The sequence below is a fragment of the Caretta caretta genome, chromosome 2 (genome assembly GCF_965140235.1).
Source record: "Caretta caretta isolate rCarCar2 chromosome 2, rCarCar1.hap1, whole genome shotgun sequence".
Classification (NCBI taxonomy): Eukaryota; Metazoa; Chordata; order Testudines; family Cheloniidae; genus Caretta; species Caretta caretta.
The window spans coordinates 137,011,993-137,036,077 of record NC_134207.1 but is presented as its reverse complement, the minus strand read 5'-3'; the positions used below and the strand labels follow the sequence as shown (position 1 = coordinate 137,036,077).

The window sequence follows — 24,085 nt, the reverse complement described above, 5'->3', positions numbered from 1 at the left end:
TGGCCTTCCTCAAAATAGTGTTACACTTCATTTGCCAGAGTTTTATGTTTTTTAATTTGGGGTATACATTTAAGTTGAGCCTCTATTATGGGGTTTTAAAAAGTTTCCATGCAGCTTGCAGGGATTTCACTTTTGGCACTGTACCTTTTAATTTCTGTTCAACTAACTTCCTCATTTTTGTGAAGTTCCTCTTTCCAAAATTAAGTGCTATTCTGTTGGGCTGCTGTGGTGTTTTCCCTGCAACGAGGATGTTAAATCTAATTATATTATGGTCACTATTACCAAGCGGTTCAGCTATATTCACCTCTTGGACCAGATCCTGTGCTCCACTTAGGACTAAATCAAGAATTGCCTCTCTTTTTGTGGGTTCCAAGACCAGCTGCTCCAAGAAGCAGTCATTTAAGGTGTCAAGAAACTCTCTCTGCATCCAGTCCTGAGGTGACATGTATCCCGTCAGTATAGTTGAAATGCCCCATTATTATTGAGTTTTTTATTTTTGTAGCCTTTCTAATCTCCCTGAGCATTTCACGGTCACTATCACCATCCCGGTTAGGTGGTCTGTAGTATATCCCCACCGCTATATTCTTATTGTTCAAGCATAGAATAACTATCCATAGAGATTGTATGGTAAAGTTTGGTTCATTTAAGCTTTTTACTTCATTTGATTCTATTTTTTCTTTCACATATAGTGCCACTCCCCCACCAGCACGGCCTATTCTGTCCTTCCGATATATTTTGTAGCCTGGTATTACTGTGTCCCATTGATTATCCTCATTCCACCAAGTTTCTGTGATGTCTACTGTATCAATATCCTCATTTAATATGAGGCACTCTTGTTCAGCAGTCTTATTATTTAGACTTCTACCATTTGTATATAAGCACTTAAAATTGTTACTTTTCAGCTGTCTGCCATTTTGTGATGTAAATGAATGGGACTCTTTTTCATTTGATTGTTTCTCATCCAATCCTAGCAGTATTTTATCGTCCATCCTCTCCTCCTTACTAGAACACAAAGAATCTCCATTAATAGATCCTCCCCTAAGAGATGTCTCTGTTCTAACCACATGCTCCTCCACATATGTCAGCTTTCCCCAGCTCTTAGTTTAAAAACTACTCTACGACGTTTTTAATTTTAAGTGCCAGCAATGTGGTTCCACTTTGGTTTAGGTGGAGCCCATCCTTTCTGTTTAGGCTCCCCCTTTCCCAGAAGATTCCTCAGTTCCTAATAAATGGAAACTTCTCCTCCCTACATCATTGTCTCACCCATGCATTGAGAACCTGCAGTTCTGCCTGTCTAGCTGGCCCTGCGTGTGGAACTGATAGCATTTCAGAGAAAGCTATCATGGAGGTCCTGGACTTCAATCTCTTCCCCAGCAACCTAAATTTGGCCTCCAAGACCTCTCTCCTATCCTTCCCTATGTCATTCGTACCTCCATATACCATGAGCAGAAAGAAGGTGAGGGGGAATGGCAGATGGATCTGATGAAGAGCTGGGATTCTGGAGAACAGGGCCTGGCTGGGCAAAGAGATTGAAAGCAGGAGCTGGGGCTGGAGATTGCGAATGGATGAGGAGCCTGGAGAGTTAGATTGGTACAGGAGGCCAGGATGCTGGAGAGAGACAGACCAGATGAGGAGATGGGAGGGGGACAACTGGGACTGTCTGTCTTTGAGACTGCACCTAAAGCCAGTGCTGGGACATCCCAAGGCTCTCCAGGCATTTTCCACATTTTCCCAGATTCCCTCTTCATCTCTGTTTACTTCTCTTTCCAGTTTAGCCCCTCAGGGACCACAGAGCAGTTAAAGGGAGGAACCACAGGATTTGCTAAATAACTTCTTAAACATACACACTTTACTCTTAGGGCATGGCTACACTTGCAGATGTAGAGCGCTGTGAGTTAAACCCACCTTCATAAAGCGCAGTAGGGAAAGCGCTGCAGTCTGTCCACACTGCTAGCTGCAAGCGCACTGGCGTGGCCACATTTGCGGCACTTGCAGAGGCCTTAATAACACCTTAATAACAAAGATAATAAGTTTGGCAGTTGCCAAGTCCCTAACAAGCAAATGATAGTGGCAGGAATAAAAGAGGAGAGAAAGAGAAGAGTGGGGGGGAAAGGTAAGATCCCTTCACAAGATACGTCTCTCTCCTCCTCTGCCGCTCATCTTCAAGAGTTCGAGCAAATTACCCCCGCTGGGCAGAGTGAGTGTGGTATGCGCCGCTATAATGGGCAGTGTGCGAGGGTAAGGACAATTCAAGGACCTCCTCCGCCTCTGAAGTGGTGGAATAGACAGCAGCACCTTGATTGCTCCGCCTAAGCTGTCCCTGAGCCGCGAGCAACAAACTGTCAGCCAACTGCCAGTCCATTGACGGCCAACTGAATTTCTGCACACAGCCCACTTCCTGGGTGGCACGTGGCACCAAAAAGGGTGGGGTTTCTCTCTCGCTCTGTTACGAGGCAGAATAGATATCATAGGACAACCAATGGTTACACAGGGCAACTCATAGGAAACAAGGGAAAGAACTTATTAAAAAAAAGAAAAAGGGAGTATTATCCCTACATCGAGGGCTCTCAGCAGAGGGCCTATTATGACACATGCCATTTTGCTGAACCATAGCGGGCTCATTATCAGACAGGATAACAAGGGGGGGTGCTGCAGCTGGGAACAATGAAGATCCTGCAAATGACCCTGAAGGCTAGGACGTGGTCATCGAATTATATCAGAAGGAGCAGTTTGGAGAAGACACCGGTGAAAACCCTAAAGAGGGGGATGCGCCTGGCCAGAGACTGGAAGTCCAGGCTGGTAACTGCAACTCTCCTACCCCCCACCCCGATTTTTTTCCTGGATAAATTGTACTTTCAAAACTCAGGACTTTGTAAATTATGGCCAAATAATTTACTGTCCTGGATAATATTCCATGCATCGTTGTGTGTGTGTGTCTGTGATATAGTGCAGACGCCATGCCATTTGCCCAGCCTGTTCCCTCACCCTCCCTCCTCCACCTTCCCCTCCCCTTCAAGCAGCCTCTGCTGTGCACAATCCAAAATGGATGTTTTTTCAAGAATTCAGAGTCTGGGCTGTATGGTTGGTGCTAAAGCCTACAGTCTTTAAAAAGGTTTCAGAGTAGCAGCCGTGTTGGTCTGTATTTGCAAAAAGAAAAGGATGACTTGTGGTACCTTAGAGACTAAATAAATGTGTTCGTCTCTAAGGTGCCACAAGTACTCCTAGTCTTTAGAAAGTTCACAAACAGAAATCCATGCCCCTCTGTATCCCCCCATTTCACGGCAGGCAGACAGGTGGGAGTGGAGGGGTTGAAACACTGCTTGGATGAATGCTCTCCATCCTAGCTTAGGCTTTGGTTGATTTCCTTCATTTTTTCCCAACCTGGTAGTTTATTCTAGGAAATTTCTCATGTAGCATGAATTGTCAATGGTCTTTCAGGTGAACTGGGAGTGCAAAGCTGCTAGGGCATCCATAATAACTAGGGCCCTACCAAATTCAAGGACCATTTTGGTCAATTTCACGGGCAGAGGGGTTTTAAATTAGTCAATTTCACCATTTCAGATGTTTACATCTGAAATTTCACAGTGCTGAAACCATGGGAGTCCTGACCCAAAATGGGATAATGCGGGGAGGTCAAAAGTTGTTTGGGGGAGGTGTCGCAGCATTTCCCCCCTCACTTCTGTGCTGCCTTCAGTGCTGGACTCTGAAGGCAGCAGCCACTAACCTTCCTGAAGCGAGAGGAGGCTCCCGGATGTGGAGGTGGGTCCCAGCTGGTGGGAGCACCTCAGCTGGGGCTCCTAGCAACTGGTTCCCTGCCAGATTAATGCAGGGGCCCCGGCCAATTTTGGGGGCCCCAGAAAAATAGGCACCTGAGCCCCAGCAGGAGCCACAGGGGGAGTAAGCCCCGAGCCTGGGCAGCCAGAGCCCTGGCAGGAGAGAATTGGAGGGTGGAAGCCTCAAGCCTGGCACCCCAGTCCCCGCTGCAGCTACGGAGCAGCAGCCCTGAGCCTGAGTGCCTCAAGTTCTGGCTCCAGCCGCGGGGGCTGAAGCCTCAAGCGGCCACTGCAGCTGCCGGGCAGAAGCCCTGAGCCCAGGTGCCCAGATCCCTGGCAGGAGTGTGTGTGTGTAGGGGAGAGGCAGAAGCCCCAAGCCCAGGCACCTGGCTGGAGTTTTCGGGAGCTCAAGACATGAGTCTGGGTGCCCCAAATCCTGGCTGCAGCCTCAGGGGCCAGAAGCCCTGAGCCTGGGCACCCAGAGCCCTGGCCGGAACAGGAGCAGGTGGGGGTGGGGGCAGAATCCCCAAGCCTGGGCAGAAGCTGCCAGGGCCAAAGCCCTGAGCCCAACTCCGGGGCTGCTGCAGCACAGATCTGAGGGTGTACCAACCTCACTGATGCGCTGCGTCTACAGGTGAGTCTGATAGCCCCACCGAGAGCAATTGTGCAGGGGAAAATCTTGTCCTGTCCCCAGCCCAGCGGACTAGCGGGATGCTCCAAGCCGGCACGGGAAGATGGGATTTCACAGGGCAGGGCTAATTTCACTGTCCTTTATAATTGGTAGGGGCCTAGCTATAGAAAATAATGAGTACCAAAATGCTCTTCAATCTAGTCAAGAAAGGCACAACAAGAAGCAACGGCTGTCAGCTGAAGCCAGAGAAATTCAAATTAGAAGTGAGGCAAGAATTTTTGACAGTGACAGAGACAAACCAATGGAACAAATAACCAAGGGAAGAGGTGGAGTCTCTGTTTCCTGATGGCCTCACATCACAACTGGTTGTCTTTCTGGAAGCTGGGTTTCAGTGAAACACAAGGAATTGAGCTTAATATGGGGTAAGTGTCTGAAATTTCATGACTTGTGAAATAGAGGCTGGATTAGGAGATCTAATGGCCTACAAATTTATGAAAAACTCAGTGCGGGATGAGGAACAGACTCTGCTGTTTTAATGGAAAGCCTGCTTGTTCCCCAGAATCAAGAGTGAGCAAGTGGGGTGATCGGGGGAGCAGCTCAAACATCCAACCTGGCTGTCCAGGAGCAGACATCAGCCCTGCAAAGGGGAGGTGAGTGTGGGAGTGACTTCACAAGGGCCTTTGGCAGGAATTCAGCCTATTGGGCAGAGTTGGTGAGGAGGCTGTGACCTCACAGAGCTCCCTTGACATCAGACATGCAGTACAGGGGTGCAGGTCAGGGGGAACCTCGGAGACCCCTGTAGCCTTGCTGAAGCAATCCTCCTTCTCACGGTCTCTCCTTGAGGACCAAGAGAGGATTTGCGTTCACGCACCTGAGTGCTAAGAAGGAGCTTCTTTGGGAGTTTTCACCTTCCTGTGTTGATTTTGGAGAAAGCAGACATCTCCTGTGTAGAAGGTAAGATTCTCAGTGAGAGTTGGAATTTCTTCAATCTTCTCCATGCATTGCCAGCCGAGCTCTAGGCTCGGAAAACAAAAGGTAAATGGGCAGAAAAATGTCCCGCCTAGGATTCTTCCCCTTTGTAACGGGCCACCTAAAAGGTCTCAAAATGTAATTGTAAAGGAGGAATCGTTCTCAGGCAAGTATCTTTCTAGTAGGATCCTACAGGGAGTGGTTCTTGGCGCTAATGCTATTTAACATTTTGATCAGTGATTTGGAAGCAAATATACAATCATCATTGATAAAATCTTGGTTATGAAGTATTTCTGGAGATTTAATCTAAATCCACTATGCTATAGTTTGAACCCGTTGCCTCTTGTCCTGCCCTCTGTGGCAAGAGAACAATTTTTCTCTATCTTCCTTATGAAAGCCTTTCAAGTATTTGAAGATTGCTATCATTTCCCTCTTTTCCAATCTAAACATACCAATTCATCCAGCCTTTGCTCATATGACATACATTCCACACCTTTGATCATTTTTGTCACTCGCCTCTGGATCCTTTCCAGTTTCTCTACATCCTTTTCATACAGCAGTGACCAAAATTGGACACAGTACTCCAGCTGAGCCCTAACCAGCGCTGAGTAGAGCAGTACCATCATCTCCTATGACTTGCATGGTATGCCTCTCTTTATGCAACCCATATTGCGTTTGCTCTTTTGCATTTGCTGTGCAGAGAGCCTGAAAATGGTTTTGCACCTCTATCTGCATTGGGGGTACATAGGTTCTCCTCTTTCTTCTTCTGGAGGTCACATGCTGCCAATATTCTCCCCCGTTCTGCACTGCACTCTTTGATTCTTCAGCATATGGTGCTTCAAGCACCAAACAGACTTCTATCCAGAAAACCTTCATGTTCTCTGATGCAGCGCAGGGTTGATACTTGCCTCCCTAGTCCTTTAACCTTCTCTTCCAATAGAGTGAGCACACACACACATTGGAAGAGTACAATGCCTACAGGAAAGGGAAACAGATATTTACAGAGGAGAAAAACAACAGGGGCAAAGATAGGGGAAGCAGTAAAACAGGGTTACATTCAACACAAGGCCCTACAGGCCCAGTGGTACCACACTCTGAAAGGGCTGAAACCGAGCAATGTGTCTGCACACAGAGTTCAGGAGTCCTGGGCAAAGTTCCTGTCCAGTGGGGAGTCTTGGGTGCTCCTGGTCGTCTTTGGTGCCAGTAAAGTTTCCCCAAAAAACCCCTCCAGTGTCGTCTTCTGCTGCTCTCTGCAAAGCCACACAGAGCGACATGTGACAACCTCCCCACTTAACTCGCTAACAGCCTCCCTCCTGATTCCCAATGCAAAGTCACAAGCCCCAGTACTCACGGCCCCATACAGCCCTGGGCAGCACTGATACTTGATCCAGCTCCGATTTGTCCTTCTCATGCGAATCCACCCTAGTGCAGTGCTCCTCCTGGCTCCTGTCCTGGGGTATCCCTGATCCCCAGCTCTGTCCCTCCCAGGCTTCAGGCAGGTTCTCCGCTACTTCAATCTGTGAGGGCCTGCTTGCTGCAGCCCTTCTGTCTGGACCTCCAGACGCACACCCTATCGCTTTCTCCCCCATCTCTCTGCTCCCCTGCCCTCCCAACAGGACTTCCTCCCGATGGAACAATCAGCAAACCCTCCCCAACCCCCACCCCCCGAAAAGATCCACTGAGCTGGATCCAGAGGTTGGGTCCGATTGGTGCAGTCTGATAAGTGTCCACCAGGGGGACTCAGTCTGTGACAATAACCACATATGTTAGAGCCAGCTGGGTAACAAAAAATCCTTCCTCGCTGGGTATGTGGAACTAAGCGAAATGGAGAAGAAGGAAAAGCATCCAGTAAGATGCTTCCTGAATTTTACACCAGAGAGGCAAGGAACACAAGGGACCAGGGCCTGGTCTGGGAACCAGAACAAATACATTGTTCTCATCCAGGCTTTTGCATTCAATCACTGTGTGACCACAAGCAAGTCAATTCATTTCCCTGTGCCATACAGTCTCCCCAATTTTAAATGAAGATCATCAAGGTGGGTTTATCATACCAGTTTAGAAGGTGGGAAACTCAGATGCATAGAACTGCAGCCTGTTGACACGCTAGATGTGAAGTGTGTTTGTTAACAGGGGACCCCCATGCGTGGTTCATAACCCCATGGTTGAAACTGCTGCTAAGCGTGTTTCTGAAAGCATATGAGAGTAGGGCTGGATGCCCTTTTCCTGTACTACAGGGCGGAGTGGGTGTGTGGTGCCTGGGGGACGGTAGGGGGTGAACAGACTCTCAGCCACTAACTGTCTTCAGCATTTACACCAACGATCTGGAAGTCAATATCACATCACAGCCGGTAACATCTGCAGGTGGCACAAAGATTGGTGTCGTGGTAAATAATGATGAGGACAAGTCAGCCCATTCAAACAACACATCTGAATACAGCAAATGCCCAGTCCTAATCTAGGAGTGAGGGAGACTAACGAGTGGAAGAAATTGCCTAGGGAAGAGGTGGATTCTCTGTTTCCTGATGGCCTCACATCACACTTGGCTGCCTTTTTGGAAGGTGTGTTTCAGTGAAACACAAGCTATTGGGCTTAATATGGGGGTAGGGTGTGAAATTTCATGGTTTGTGAAATAGAGGCCTCATTAGGAGATCTAATGGCCTAAAAGAAAATCTATGAACCTTTGAAAAACTCAGTGTGGGGTGAGGAACAGACTCTGGGTAGCCTATTTGCTCCCCAGAATCAATAATGAGCATGTGGGATGATCTGGGGAGCAGCTCAAACATCCTACTGGGCTGTCCAGGGGCAGACATCAGCCCTGCAAGGGAGAGGTGAGTGTGGCAGTGACTTCACAAGGGCTTTGGCAGGAACTCAGCCTATTGGGCAGAGGTGGTGAGGAGGCTGTGACCTCACAGAGCTCCCTTGACATCAGCCAGGCAGGAAAGGGATGCAGGGCAGGGGGAACCTGGGAGACCCCTGTAGCCTTGCTGCAGCAAGCCTCCTTATCGCAGTCTCTCCTAGAGGACTAAGAGAGGATTTCTGTTCACGCACCTGAGTGCTAAGGAGGAGCTTCTTTGGAAGTGCTTCTCCTTTCGGTGTTGATTTTGCAGAAAGCAGATATCCCCTGTGTAGAAGGTAAGATTCTCAGTGAGGGTTGGAACCAATTCAGCCTGATCCATACGTTGCCAGACGAGTTCTAGGTTCGGAAAACACAAGTAAAGTTGTCAGAAAAATGTCCCAACTCGGACTCCGCCCCTTAGTAACGGGCTACCTAATAGGTCTCAAAATGTCCTTTTAAATAAGGAATCATTATTGAGCGGGTTTCTTTCTAGTAGGGTCTTGCAGGGATTGGTTCTTGGATGTACGCTACCTAAAATTTTGATCAGTGACTTGGAAGCAAATATACAATCATCACTGTAAAATCTGCCAATGACAGAAAGATCGGGGGAGTGGTAAACAATGAAGAGGACATGTCACTCATATGAAGCCATCTTGCTTGCTGAGTTACCGGAGCACAAGCAAATAACATATATTTTAATATGTCCAAATGTAAAGTTACCCTTTAGGAAGAAAAAATATAGGCTATATGTACAAGAGGGGGACTCTGTCCTGGGGGCACTCTATCATGGGAAATAGTAACCCTGAAAAAGACTTGGGCTCATGGTGGATGATCAGCTGACGATGAGCTTCCACTGAGACACTTTGGCCAAAAGGGCAAATGCGACCCTGGGACCCATCCATAGCGGAATCTCCGGTAGAAGTAGAGAGGTTCTGTATCTCTGTACTGGGCACTGGTGTGACCACTACTGGAATATTGTGTCCAGGTCTGGTGTCCACAATTTGAGACAGATGCTGATTAATTTGAGAGGGTTCAGAGAAGAGCCACAAGAAAGATTAAAGGATTAGAAAACATGCCTTATAAAGATAGGTTCAAGGAGCTATATCTGTTTAGCTTAACAAAGAGAGGGTTAAAAGATGAGCATAAGGGAACAACTATTTGCTAATGGGCTCTTCATTTGAGCAGAAATAGGTATAACAAGATCCAACGGCTGCGCGTTGAAGCTAGACAAATTCAGACTGGAAATAAGGCAAACATTTTTAACAATCAGCGTTTGAAGTAATTAATCCAGGATTGTGATGGATCCTCCACAACTAGCATTTTTAAAATCAAGATTAGCTGTTTTTCTACAATATGCGCTCTAATTCAAACAGGAATTATTTTAAGGGAAGTTCTATGGCCCATGTTATACAGACTAAATGGTCAGAGTGGATCTTTCTGACCTTGAAATCTATGACTCACTGAGGCGTTTGGAATTTGTCCATTTTTTTCTTCTCTTTTCCGCCCTTCCTCATGTCTTTTCTTTTCTCTTCTCTTGTTCCATTTCTCTCTGCTGCTCTTCTTCCTGAGGCAGGTGGGGCTGTTCTCCAGCTGTCATTGTAGGAGGCCCTCACAAAGAGGTGGGGTGGACTAGTGCACTGACAGAGATCTCCACCAGAGTGATCTCCTGTCATGACTAGTGCTGTCTTCTGGCCATCTGTTGAGAATGCTCAGCCTCCAGTCCCTGAGAGTCTCCATGCTGATTGGGTGAGCTGGGGATTATTACTGAGTTAAAAGGGAGGAGATTCAAGTCATTGTTGGCTGAGAGCAGTGAGGTCTAAAGCACAATTCAATGGCATTTCTTTGTCAGTCTGTAATGCGGTAATTTTTGAAGACTACGTCCTATTGATTCCAAAATTTCAGGGAATTTCTAGGCATTGGTGGAAAGAACCTTGTTGATTTTATTTCAGAGTAGCAGCCGTGTTAGTCTGTATCCGAAAAAAGAAAAGGAGGACTTGTGACACCTTAGAGACTAACCAATTTATCTGAGCATAAGCTTTCATGAGCTAGAGCTCACTTGAAGTCACTTGATTTTCTTTTTGTTGATTTTAGTGACAACTGGAAACCACTACCACCAGGAAAGCTTGATTTCCACACTGTGCCCATTTAGTTGGTGCTGCAGGTAGAGGCACATTGTGACATCAGAGTTAACTTAGCCAGTCAATGCTAATCCTGTGCAGATGATTTGCATCATTAAACCCCATTGGTTAAAAGGAATCAGCAAATGATCCTGCAGGTTTCAATAGGAGAGATGACCAAGGCAGAGGCCGTAGGGTTAGGATTTAAGGTCAGGGTTATTGGAGTGAGTGAGTGATGGGTGGCTGAATTACCTTGGATGTCACAATGTTACTGCTCAGGCTACTCTGCCTGCAGAGCCACATGGGCAGTGACTGACTGTCAAGGGGAAGATTTTGTTGATCTGAAACTTATAAACCAAGAAGAGCAGAAGAGGAATGGCTTAGACGATTTGACAATAAAATGTAGGTTTTACAGCATTATCCAGTGCAATTGCTACTGGTTCAGAGGTAGAAACTGGCCCTACATAAACAAACAAGTGTCCAACCCTCTAGTTAGTCTCTTTTAAGACTGAGTCAATAATTCATAACAAATTATTGATATGATGACTTTTGCTGCCTTCTCTCCTTCAATGGCATATGAGCAGTTTATGATTCTCACGAATGTAGTAGTTCTCCTAAAATCAAGGTGAATAAAAATCAATGCTTGTTTCAAAACCAAGAAACCCAAAAAGGGATTTTTTAAAAGTTAAATTGGATTATTTTTATTTAAATTAAAAACAGGTTTATTTTTTGAAAAGCAAATCTATTGGAGATTAAATTTGAAATTATGACAACCCATGTTAATGCCTAAACTTGCAATAGCTTAGTAAAGTCATTTAAATTAAGTAATAAATATTGACAAGTCCATGGTTGCTGCCAAGTTTTAATGGTAATCAAACCACTGAACTCATGACAGTCTTTGGCTGGAACCAGAGTTTATTGAAATGGTAAACCAGCTTTTGACAGCAGTAGCGTCTTCTGCAGGCACAGAAAGAATATTTTTTTAATTTAAGTTGATTAAGCTAGTTCAGTTCAATAACAATTTCATTCAAATTTCAGAAACTGACTGGGAGTGGAAAAAGAAGGAAAGCTTGTTTTCCTCTTCCAGTCTATAAATAAATACTAGACATGAGGGGGTCAGACCTATTAGTTCTAAAATCTGAGAGACACGATGACCAGATACAATCAGTTCATTTCACTAACTGCAGATACTTCCTTAAATCAGTTAGTTTTAAATGAAAAATATGTTTCGGTAAATTTTTTTGTTCTTATGTATCCAGCACATTTAAGGTAGTTTTGTTCAATTAATAAACCAATTGAAAATGCTGTTTTTGTGCATTTTTAAGTGCATTTGAATTTTCATCGAAATAGTGCGTGGACAAATCATGAGTAAAAAATCCATCATAGTCTTGGAAATAAATGCATTGTTTGCCATTTTCCAACATAATTAAAATGTAAAAATTAGACACAAGAAATGTAAATGAAGCCACATAACTGCTTACATAAATGTACATAGATATACTTTACCATCATGGTTAGCAAAAGAAAAAGCACCAAATTTAGTGTAAAGACTATATTTAGTTGCAAATCAACATTTTTTAAAAAAAGAAAAGGAGTACTTGTGGCACCTTAGAGACTAACCAATTTATTTGAGCATGAGCTTTCGTGAGCTACAGCTCACTTCATCGGATGCATACCGTGGAAACTGCAGTAGACGTTATATACACACAGAGACCATGAAACAATACCCCCTCCCACCCCACTGTCCTGCTGGTAATAGCTTATCTAAAGTGATCATCAAGTTGGGCCATTTCCAGCACAAATCCAGGTTTTCTCACCCTCTGCCCCCCCCCCCCCACAAACTTAATCTCCAGCTGGTAATAGCCCATCCAAAGTGACCACTCTCTTCACAATGTGTATGATAATCAAGGTGGGCCATTTCCTGCACAAATCCAGGTTCTCTCACCCCCTCACCTGCCTCCAAAAACCACACACACAAACTCAATCTCCTGCTGGTAATAGCTTATCCAAAGTGACCACTCTCCCTACAATGTGCATGATAATCAAGGTGGGCCATTTCCAGCGTAAATCCAGGTTTTCTCACCCCCCCACCCCCATACACACACAAACTCACTCTCCTGCTGGTAATAGCTCATCCAAAGTGACCACTCTCCCTGCAATGTGCATGGTAATCAAGGTGGGTCATTTCCAGCACAGATCCAGGCTTTCTCACCCCTCCCCGCCCCCCGGGAACACACACACACACATATTAACTCACTCTCCTGCTGGCAATAGCTCATCCAAACTGTTTTTTGTTGTAAGATAGTGACCTTCATGTCGGTGATTGCGTGACCAGAGAGATTGAAGTGTTCTCCGACTGGTTTATGAATGTTATAATTCTTGACATCTGATTTGTGTCCATTTATTCTTTTACGTAGAGATTGTCCAGTTTGACCAACGTAAATGGCAGAGGGGCATTGCTGGCACATGATGGCATATATCACATTGGTGGATGTGCAGGTGAACGAGCCTCTGATAGTGTGGCTGATGTGATTAGGCCCTGTGATGGTGTCCCCTGAATAGATATGTGGGCACAGTTGGCAACGGGCTTTGTTGCAAGGATAGGTTCCTGGGCTAGTGGTTCTGTTGTGTGGTATGTGGTTGTTGGTGAGTATTTGCTTCAGGTTGCGGGGCTGTCTGTAGGCAAGGACTGGCCTGTCTCCCAAGATTTGTGAGAGTGTTGGGTCATCCTTCAGGATAGGTTGTAGATCCTTAATAATGCGTTGGAGGGGTTTCAGTTGGGGGCTGAAGGTGACGGCTAGTGGCATTCTGTTATTTTCTTTCTTAGGCCTGTCCTGTAGTAGGTGACTTCTGGGAACTCTTCTGGCTCTATCAATCTGTTTCTTCACTTCCGCAGGTGGGTATTGTAGTTGTAAGAAAGCTTGATAGAGATCTTGTAGGTGTTTGTCTCTGTCTGAGGGGTTGGAGCAAATGTGGTTGTATCGCAGAGCTTGGCTGTAGACGATGGATCGTGTGGTGTGGTCAGGGGGAAAGCTGGAGGCATGTAGGTAGGAATAGCGGTCAGTAGGTTTCCGGTATAGGGTGGTGTTTATGTGACCATTGTTTATTAGCACTGTAGTGTCCAGAAAGTGGATCTCTTGTGTGGACTGGACCAGGCTGAGGTTGATGGTGGGATGGAAATTGTTGAAATCATGGTGGAATTCCTCAAGGGCTTCTTTTCCATGGGTCCAGATGATGAAGATGTCATCAATATAGCGCAAGTAGAGTAGGGGCTTTAGGGGACGAGAGCTGAGGAAGCGTTGTTCTAAATCAGCCATAAAAATGTTGGCATACTGTGGGGCCATGCGGGTACCCATAGCAGTGCCGCTGATCTGAAGGTATACATTGTCCCCAAATGTAAAAGAGTTATGGGTAAGGACAAAGTCACAAAGTTCAGCCACCAGGTTAGCCGTGACATTATCGGGGATAGTGTTCTTGACGGCTTGTAGTCCATCTTTGTGTGGAATGTTGGTGTAGAGGGCTTCTACATCCATAGTGGCCAGGATGGTGTTATCAGGAAGATTGCCAATGGATTGAAGTTTCCTCAGGAAGTCAGTGGTGTCTCGAAGGTAGCTGGGAGTGCTGGTAACGTAGGGCCTGAGGAGGGAGTCTACATAGCCAGACAATCCTGCTGTCAGGGTGCCAATGCCTGAGATGATGGGGCGCCCAGGATTTCCAGGTTTATGGATCTTGGGTAGTAGATAGAATATCCCAGGTCGGGGTTCCAGGGGTGTGTCTGTGCGGATTTGATCTTGTGCTTTTTCAGGAAGTTTCTTGAGCAAATGCTGTAGTTGCTTTTGGTAACTCTCAGTGGGATCATAGGGTAATGGCTTGTAGAAATTGGTGTTGGAGAGCTGCCGAGCAGCCTCTTGTTCATATTCCGATCTATTCATCATGACAACAGCACCTCCTTTGTCAGCCTTTTTGATTATGATGTCAGAGTTGTTTCTGAGGCTGTGGATGGCATTGTGTTCCGCACGGCTCAGGTTATGGGGCAAGTGATGCTGCTTTTCCACAATTTCAGCCCGTGCATGTCGGCGGAAGCACTGTATGTAGAAGTCCAGTCTGCTGTTTCGACCTTCAGGAGAGTGGTCACTTTGGATGGGCTATTACCAGCAGGAGAGTGAGTTTGTGGGGGGGGGGGGGGGGGCGGAGGGTGAGAAAACCTGGATTTGTGCTGGAAATGGCCCAACTTGATGATCACTTTAGATAAGCTATTACCAGAGGACAGTGGGGTGGGAGGGGGTATTGTTTAATGGTCTCTGTGTGTATATAATGTCTACTGCAGTTTCCACAGTATGCAGTTTCCACAGTAACTACCCGATTTCTTAAAGAAAGGAAATATTAGCTGTAGTTAGTGAACTGAATTGATACATTCTGGTCACCATGTTCTTCCAGATTTTTCAATGGGTAGATCTCATCCCCTCACACCTAGTGTTTATTCCTCGATTGAAGGAAGCAAACAAGTTTGCCTTCTTTGCCAACTCCCAGTGTTCTTTTTAAATTCCATTAACTAGTCATTGAACTGAACTAGATGAATAAACTGAAAGGAAGAAACTATTCCTTCTGCACTTTCACAGGAAGGGCTACTGCTGTCTAAAGCTGTTCTAGCACTTCCACGAACTCTGCTTCCGGGTGCTTCAGTCGTTTGACTCTCCTTAAAACTTGGCAGGAAACATGTACTACTTAAGATGGATTTCTTTCTAGTCTCTTGAAATTATTTTAAGAGATTATAACAAATTTAGGCCTTAACATAGATTGTCAAATTCAAATTGAATTTGAAGCAGGCTTATTTTTAATGAAAAAACCCATGGTGAGTTTAATTTGAAAAACCCGGTTCATATTTTAAAAACCCTCCATTGTTAATCCACCTGGCGAGGGACGGAAAAGCCTCCTAGCTCAATTCCCACCAAGAAGGGCTGATCCTCAATCCAAGGTCTAGAGTTGGGCTCCTCACTCTGTACAGGATTGAACTGAAAGCCCAAAACCAAACTCTAACTGGGTTTACTGGGAAACGTAGTTTGGACACCTCTTTCCCCCCAAAATCCTCCCCACCCTTGCACCCCACTTCCTGGGACAGGTTTGGTAAAAATCCTCACCAATTTGCGTAGGTGACCACAGACCCAAACCCTTGGATCTTAGAACAATGAAAAAAGCTTTCAGTTTTCTTACAAGAAGACTTTTAATAGAAGTAAAGAAATCACCTCTGTAAAATCAGGATGGTAGATACCTTTCAGGGTAATTAGATTCAAACATAGAGAATCCCTCTAGGCAAAACCTTAAGTTACAAAAAAGATACACAGATAGGAATATTCATTCTATTCAGCACAGCTATTTTCTCAGCCACTTAAAGAAATCATAACCTAACACATACCTAGCTAGATTACTTACTAAATTCTAAGACTCCATTCCTGTTCTGTCTCCGACAAAAGCATCACACAGACAGACACAGACCCTTTGTTTTTCTCCCTCCTCCCAGCTTTTGAAAGTATCTTGTCTCCTCGTTGGTCATTTTGGTCAGGTGCCAGCGAGGTTACCTTTAACTTCTTAACCCTTTACAGGTGAGAGGATTTTTCCTCTGGCCAGGAGGGATTTTAAAGGGGTTTACCCTTCCCTTTATATTTATGACAGTGCCCCAGGCCCAAACCGCAAGGGAAAGTCTAGGCTGAAGTTTTTGGTAAACTGGGAAACATTTTGCCCCTTTTTTCCTTTTAATGTTTTTTAAGCGTTTTTTTTTAAAACAGAGGCTTAATTATTCGGTTTGTGCATCCATCCGTCTGTCCAACCAATGTTTCTGAGATCAAATAAAATAGAGACACGACTTTTCAGAATCGATCTGTACACAACAGTGAGGTGATATTTCAGTCGATTTCAAATAAAAATGCATTTAAAATGTTAATTATAATTTTTATTATTACAAATCCAAAATCATCCATTACACTATTCTGCTTTAACTGCCATTACCACCACATCCAATATAGAAAGAAATAAGAAAACTCTTCAATGAACTTCAACTTGTATTTACAAAACACTCTGAATAAAAAACACTCTGTGCTCTTAAAACATGACTTTTTTTGCTTTAAGTTTTGAAAATTCAGTCACTCGTTCTCTTAGATCGAGTTTTCCAGCTAGTTCATGCTCTATTGACAATGTGGCAAGTCCAACAAGTCTCTCTTGCACCATTGTTGAACACAGATATGTTTTTATCAATTTTAACTTTGACAAGCTACGTTTCCCACTAGCTACGGAAACTGGCAAAGTTGAAAGAATGCGTAGAGCTATAAAAATGTTTGGAAAACTGTCTGAGAGTTTGTTTTCACAAACAAACTTCAGTAGTGGAATGTTCCTAAAGTCGTCTTGAAAAAGTCTCAGGCTCACTACACAAATCTGTAGCATCAATGTCTTTAGAATTTTCAGGAGTCAATGCCGACTCCAGTTTTATACCAAATTCTCTTACCTGTTTTGCTGTTTTCTTTTGCAAGCTGTGGATATCATCTAGAAAGCCAAATATTGACTCTAGCTGCTGCATCTGTTGACATCTTTCACCAACCGAGTGAATAGCAGTATCAAGGACTGCAAAGAGAAATGCACTTTGAACCTTTGTTTTGGGTTCTGAATAGGTGTGTCTTGTCATTCATATGAAAACTGCTGTTTCTTTTGCCGAACGCGAACTGGCTCTGGTTCAAAGTCTGTCGGAAAGTCTATTTCTTCAGCAAGCTTGAGAGAATCTACCAGTGTTCTTTCGAGCCCTTCATCACTTCTGAATTCCTCCAGAATATTTTGAGTTTGCTGCAGTTTTTGAATAGCAGAATGTATGTTCAAGTTCTTTTCCTGAAGCTGCTTACGAGTGAGGTTAATCTCGAAAAGGATATTATACCACAAAATGAGTGAAGTCACAAATTTGACTTTGGAAAGGCCATTTGCAAGAGCTTCTGCATCTGAACGTGCCATATTGCCAGATGATCCAGCAAAGGTAGTATCATCAGAAATTTCAATTAGGGCATCATAAACGTTTCCAAGTTCATAGTGAAGAGGCTTCAAAGCATCAGTGCAACTCTCCCATCTTGTCTGACTAAGTGGTTTCACAGTTAGAGAATTCACATGGCGAGTCAGAATCTCCCAACGGCGTGTTGAGCCTGAGAAAAACACATAAACACGTTGCACCAGGTCAAAGAAACTGCTTGCCTCCAAACAGCATCTAGCAGCATCATTGACAAACAAATTCAGAGAATGCGCGCTGCAAAGAACGAAAAATGCCCTAGGATTGATTTCCATCATTCTCCTTTGCACACCATTGTCTTTATCCTTCATATTACTCCTATTATCATTGCCTTGACCACGTAAATTTTCAATAGGTAATGACATTGTTTCAAACTCTTGTAGAATAGTTTGTCATAAATGCGCCAGTCATCTCCTTCAGTGATACGAACGCCAAGAAATGTTCCTTTATGAGCACTTCAATATTATCTTCATCTGCAGACTTTTCCATATCCACAAAACGAATGATCATCGTCATTTGTTCAACATGACTCACATCTGGAGTACAGTCCAGTATTATTGAAAAGTATTTTGCAGAATGGGCAGCTTCTGTAATTTTCTTTTTAACGGCATTTGCTAGGATTTGAATCAGTTCATCCTGCGTATTTTTTCCTAAGTAACGAACCTGTGTTTCATGATCAGTTATTGTACGTAGATGCTCCTTCATGACTGGATCAAAGAAAGCTCCTGGTGGGGTCAGACCCCCGAGCTAGCTGTCAAAAGTTGTTTTTGAAGTAGGGAAGTCAGTCAAAATAATTCAAAATATTCAGTCAAAATAATTCAGTTGTTGTTGAGAACGAGGCTTGGCCACATCTTATGGGTCTGTTACAGGAGGGTGACTGGAAGATCACGATGGTCCTTTCTGGCCTTAAAGTCTATGAGTTTATGAAGACAGTGCTTAGCCAGTGCTAAACATTTCAGGTGCCGTTGTCTTTTAAAAGCTCTAGCGCCCCCAGGTTTTGGAGCAGGGACTTGAAATTTCCCAAGGAGGTGGCCTTTGTGCCAGGGATGCGGCTTTTGCTGTCTCTGAAAATCTACCTAAATTGACCAAACGAGAAGTCTTTGAAAAGTCAGGGAGAATGGAGCTGCTAACCTCAAAGAAGTCAAAATAGAGACTTCTTTGATGTTAGCAGCTCCATTCGCCCTGACAATTGTGTCTGCACTGCCATGCTCCAGCCTGGGGCTGAGCAGGACTTTCCCTGTAATTGCAGCTCTCAGCTGCTGCGGTCTGTGCTCAGTCCAGGTACCTGAACTGAGAGCAGAGAGCCTGTCTCTCCTGTGCTCTCAATGCCCCCCTCCCTGCTGGGCCCAGAGGAGGAAGCGCTAGATTCAAATGCAGAGACTAGGGGACAGGGGTGAGTAGATTGGGAGAAAGAGCCTAAGGGATGCTGGAAGCTGGCAGGAGGTGAAAGAAACTGGCATTTGGAGGTGAGGGGAGGGCAGAGAATATGTCTGAGTGAGCAAGGAGACTTGCAGCCAGAGAGGAGACGGGGAGTGAGAACCAGTGGGGTGGGTGGAAGGAAGTGAGGGGGAATGGGAGATGGATCTGATGAAGAGCTGGGGTTCAGGAGAACTGGGACTGGCTGGGCAAAGAGATTGAAAGCAGGAGCTGGGGCAGGAGATTCATCAGTATTGTGATTGGATGTGGAGCCTAGGGAGTGAGATTGGCACAGGAGGCCAGGACTGGGGGGAGAGACAGATCAGATGAGGAGATGGGAGGGGGACAACTGGGACTGTCTGTCTAGGAGATGGGCCCTGAACCAGTGCTGAGATGTCCCACACCTCTCCATCCACTTTCCACATTTTTCCAGATTCCCCCTTCACCTCTGCTCACTTCCCTTTCCGGTTTAGCCCCTTGGGGACCACATAGCAGTTAAAGGGAGGAATCCCAGGCTCTGCAAAGTAACTTCTTAAACACACACACACTTTACTCTTAGACAGCACAAGAGAGTCACACATCTGTGAAAAAAATAAATACCTGACCTCAATCCCCTCTCTGAATTCTCAACACTTCTGAGAGCCATTGGGTTTTGGTCTGTGTCCTGGGGCTCCAGGCATAGGATTGGCTTTCTCATCTTAGAGAGCACATCACTTTAAAAAACAGGCTGTGAAACCTTTCCCTTGGGGCCGAGAACATCTGGACTGCAAAGTCCCACATCACCAGGAAGGGAGCCAGAGAAGAAGTGTGTATCTGGGACAGGGCCTTAGGAGCCCCACAGCTTGAAGCAGTGGCTGGACATTGCCTGACCCACATGGCTTGGTTGTAAGTTGGATCCAGAGGTTGGGTCTGATTGAGGCAGTCCAATGAGTGTCCACCAGGGGGACTCAGTCTGGGACTTGAATTTAGAACAAAGAGGCAAGGAATACAAGAGATCAGGGCCCAGTCTGTGAACCAGAACAAATACATTGTTCTCGTCCAGGCTTTTCCATTGAATCACTGTGTGACCACAAGCAAGTCACTTCACTTCCCTGTGCCATAGAGTCTCCCAAATTTTAAATGGAGATAATCAAGGTGGGTTTCTCATACCAGTTTAGAAAATGGGAAACTCAGATGCATAGAACTGCAGCCTGTTGACACTCTAGATGTGAAGTGTGTTTGTTAATAGGGGACCCCCATTTGTGGTTCATAACCCCATAGTTGAAACTGCTGCCAAGCGTGTTTTTGAAACCATATGAAAGGAGGGCTGGATGCCCTTTTCCTGTACTACAGGAGGGAGTGGGTGTGTGGTGCCCTGGGGGGTGAACAGGCTCTCAGCCACTAACTATCTTCAGCATTTACACCAACCATCTGGAAGTCAATATCACATCACAGCTGGTAACATCTGCAGGTGGCACAAAGATTGCTGTCGCGGTAAATAATGATGAAGATAAGTCAGCCCATTCAAACAACACATTTGAATACAGCAAATGCCCAGTCCTAATCTAGGAGTGAGGGAGATTAACCAGTGGAACAAATTATCAAGGGAAGCGGTGGACTCTGTTTTTCTTGATGGCCTCACATCACAAATGGATGTCTTTCTGGAATGTGTGTTTTAGTAAAACACAGTATTGGTTTTAATAGGGGGTAAGAGTGTGGAATTTCATGGCGTGTGAAATAGAGGCCTCATTAGGACACCTAATGGCCTCACAATCTATGAAAAACTCAGTGTGGGGTGAGGAACAGACTCTGCTGTTTTACTGGGAAGCCTATTTGCTCCCCAAAATCAATAGTGAGCAAGTGGGGTGATCTGGGGAGCAGCTCAAACATCCTACCAGGCTGTCCAGGGGCAGACATCAGCCCTGCAAGGGAGAGGTAGGTGTGGCAGTGACTTCACAAGGGCCTTTGGCAGGAACTCAGCCAACTGGACAAAGGCAGGGAGGAGGCTGTGACCTCACAGAGCTCCCTTAATATCAGACATGCAGTACAGGGGTTCAGGGCAGGGCAAACTTCGGAGACCCCTGTAGCCTGCTGCAGCAAGACTCCTCCTTGCGGTCTCTCCTTGAGGACCAAGAGAGGATTTGTGGACACGCACCTAAGTGTGAAAGAGGAGCTTCTTTGGCCATGTTCTCCTTTCTGTGTTGATATTGCAGAAAGCAGACATCCCCTGTGTAGAAGGTAAGATTCTCAGTGAAGGTTGGAAACTGTTCAGCCTGATCCATACGTTACCAGCCGAGCTCTAGGCTTGGAAAACACAAGTAAAGTTGACAGAAAAATGTCCCAACTCGGACTCTGCCCCTTAGTAACGGGCTACCTAATAGGTCTCAAAATGTCCTTTTAAATAAGGAATCATTATCGAGCGGGTGTCTTTCTAGTAGGGTCCTGCAGGGTTTGGTTCTTGGATGTACGCTACCTAAAATTTTGATCAGGGACTTGGAAGCAAATATACAATCATCACTGTAAAATCTGCCAATGACAGAAAGATCGGGGGAGTGGTAAATAATGAAGAGGACATGTCACTCATATGGAGCTATCTCGATTGCTTAGTTACCTGAGCACAAGCAAATAACGTACATTTTAGTATGTCCAAATGTAAAGTTTCCCTTTAGGAACAAAAAATATAGGTTATATGTACAAGAGGGGGACTCTGTCCCGGAGGGACTCTATCATGGGAAATAGTAACCCTGAAAAAGACTTGGGGTCATGGTGGATAATCAACTGACCATGAGATCCCACTGAGACACTTTGGCCAAAAGGGCAAATGCGACCCTGGGACCCATTTCTCTCTGCTGGTCTTCTTCCTGAGGCAGGTGGGGCTGTTCTCCAGCTGTCATTGTAAGAGGCCCTCACAAAGACGTGGGGCTGGAATAGTGCGCTGATGGAGATCTCCACCAGAGTGATTTCCTGTCCTGATTAGTGCTGTCTTTTGGCCACCTGTTGAGAATGCTCAGCCTCCAGTCCCTGAGAGTCTCCAAGCAGATTGGGTGAGCTGAGTTACTGAGTTAAAAGGGAGTTAAAGTCATTGTTGGCTGAGTGCAGTGAGGCCTAATGCTGAATTCAATGGCATTTCTTTGTCTGTCTGTAATGTGATAATTTTTGAAGACTATGTCCAATTGATTCCAAAATTTCAGGGAATTTCTAGGCAGGCATCAGTAGGAAGAACCTTGTTGATTCTGGTGACAACTAGAAAAAGAAACCACCAGCAAAGCTTGGTTTCTGCACTGTGCCCATTTAATTGGTGCTGCAGGTAGAGGTGCACTGTGACATCAGATTTAACTGAGCCAGTCAATGCTAATTCTGTGCAGGTGATTTTCATAATTCAACCCCATTTGTTAAAAGGAGTCAGCAAATGATTCCGCAGGTTTCAATGGGAGAGATGACCAAGACAGGTAGCAGGTTTAGGGTTTATGCTCAGGGTTATTGGAGTGAAATGAGTGATGAGTGGCTGAGTTACCCCTGATGTCACAATGTAGCCTCCTCAGGCTCCTCTGCCTGCAGCGCCACACGGGCAGTGACTGTCAAGGGGGGGATTTTGTTGATCTGAAACTTATAAAACAAGAAGAGGAGAAGAGGAATGGCTTACATGATTTGACAATAAAATATAGGTTTTACAGCATTATCCAGTGTAATTGGTACTGGTTCAGCAGTGGGAACTGGGCCTACATAACAAAAAAAGCGTTCAACTCTCTTTTAAGAATGAGTAAATAATTCATAACAAATTGGTGATATGATGAATTTTGCTGCCTTCCATTCTTTAATGGAATATGAGCAGTTTATGATTCTCGTGAATGGAGTAGTTCTCCTACAATCAAGATGATTAAAATGAATGGTTGTTTCAAAACCAAGAACCCCCTGTAGGTGTCTAACTCTCATGACCTACTCAAATCGCACTACTGCTAGGAGTTAGAGAAGTGTCTCTATCCCAAACAGAGGTGGTGAAACTGAGGTAAAGAGCAAGAGGTGTTTACACAGCAATGCTGTGGCCGAGCCAGAAAGAGAAGCATAAGAAAAAAACATTCATCAAAAATGTTTTGCATTTAAAACTACCCGATTTCTTAAAGAAAGGAAATATTAGCTGTAGTTAGTGAACTGAATTGATACATTCTGGTCACCATGTTCTTCCAGATTTTTCAATGGGTAGATCTCATCCCCTCACACCTAGTGTTTATTCCTAGATTGAAGGAAGCAAACAAGTTTGCCTTCTTTGCCAACTCCCAGTGTTCTTTTTAAATTCCATTAACTAGTCATTGAACTGAACTAGATGAATAAACTGAAAGGAAGAAACTATTCCTTCTGCACTTTCACAGGAAGGGCTACTGCTGTCTAAAGCTGTTCTAGCACTTCCACGAACTCTGCTTCCGGGTGCTTCAGTCGTTTGACTCTCCTTAAAACTTGGCAGGAAACATGTACTACTTAAGATGGATTTCTTTCTAGTCTCTTGAAATTATTTTAAGAGATGATAACAAATTTAGGCCTTAACATAGATTGCCAAATTCAAATTGAATTTGAAGCAGGCTTATTTTTAATGAAAAAACCCATGGTGAGTTTAATTTGAAAAACCCGGTTCATATTTTAAAAACCCTCTTTTGTTAATCCACCTGGCGAGGGACGGAAAAGCCTCCTAGCTCAATTCCCACCCCAAGAAGGGCTGATCCTCAATCCAAGGTCTAGGGCTGGGCTCCTCATTCTGTACGGGGTTGAACTGAAAGCCCAGATCTAAACTCTAGGAATTTGGATCTGACCGATGAGGGTCCAGTGCTGCATAGCACTTACAGAACGACTTTTCCTGGGTAAATCTCAGCACTTTACAAGAAGTGAGTAAGTATTAGATCCTCATTTTACTGCTGGGGACTGAAACACAGAGAGGGGGAATGGCTTGCCCGAGGTCCCATAAGTCAATAGGAAAATGGCCACTGAAAGCCAGGAGTCCTGACCCCCAATCCCCTGCCTCAGTCTCTCCAGCCAGTCACACTCCCTCTCAGAGCCAGCGAGACTGGGAACAGGGTCCTGCTTGCAATTGCCAGCTCTGGAAAAGAACGTTCCTCTAGTGGTTAGTGTAGGGGCCTGACACACGGCTCCTGGGCTCCATCCCTGGCTCTGTCACTGACTCCCAGTGTGACCCTGAGGCAGTGGCTTGCCCTGCCCAGGCCACAGTTTTCTATCAGTGGGGTTGGAGTCCCTCCCCTACAGCCCTTGGCTTGTCAGGCTTCAGGAATGTGTGTGAGGTGCTCGGAGACCTTGAGATGGGAGGCGTCCTGCCCGCAG

General features: G+C 45.2%; 1 long non-coding RNA gene across 1 annotated transcript in view; it reads left to right on the top strand.

The window, feature by feature from the left end:
- Positions 1-24,085, top strand: part of LOC142070829 (uncharacterized) — a 33,657-nt gene that overhangs the window by 7,036 nt on the left and 2,536 nt on the right. The gene's annotated exons all lie outside the window — the stretch shown is intronic.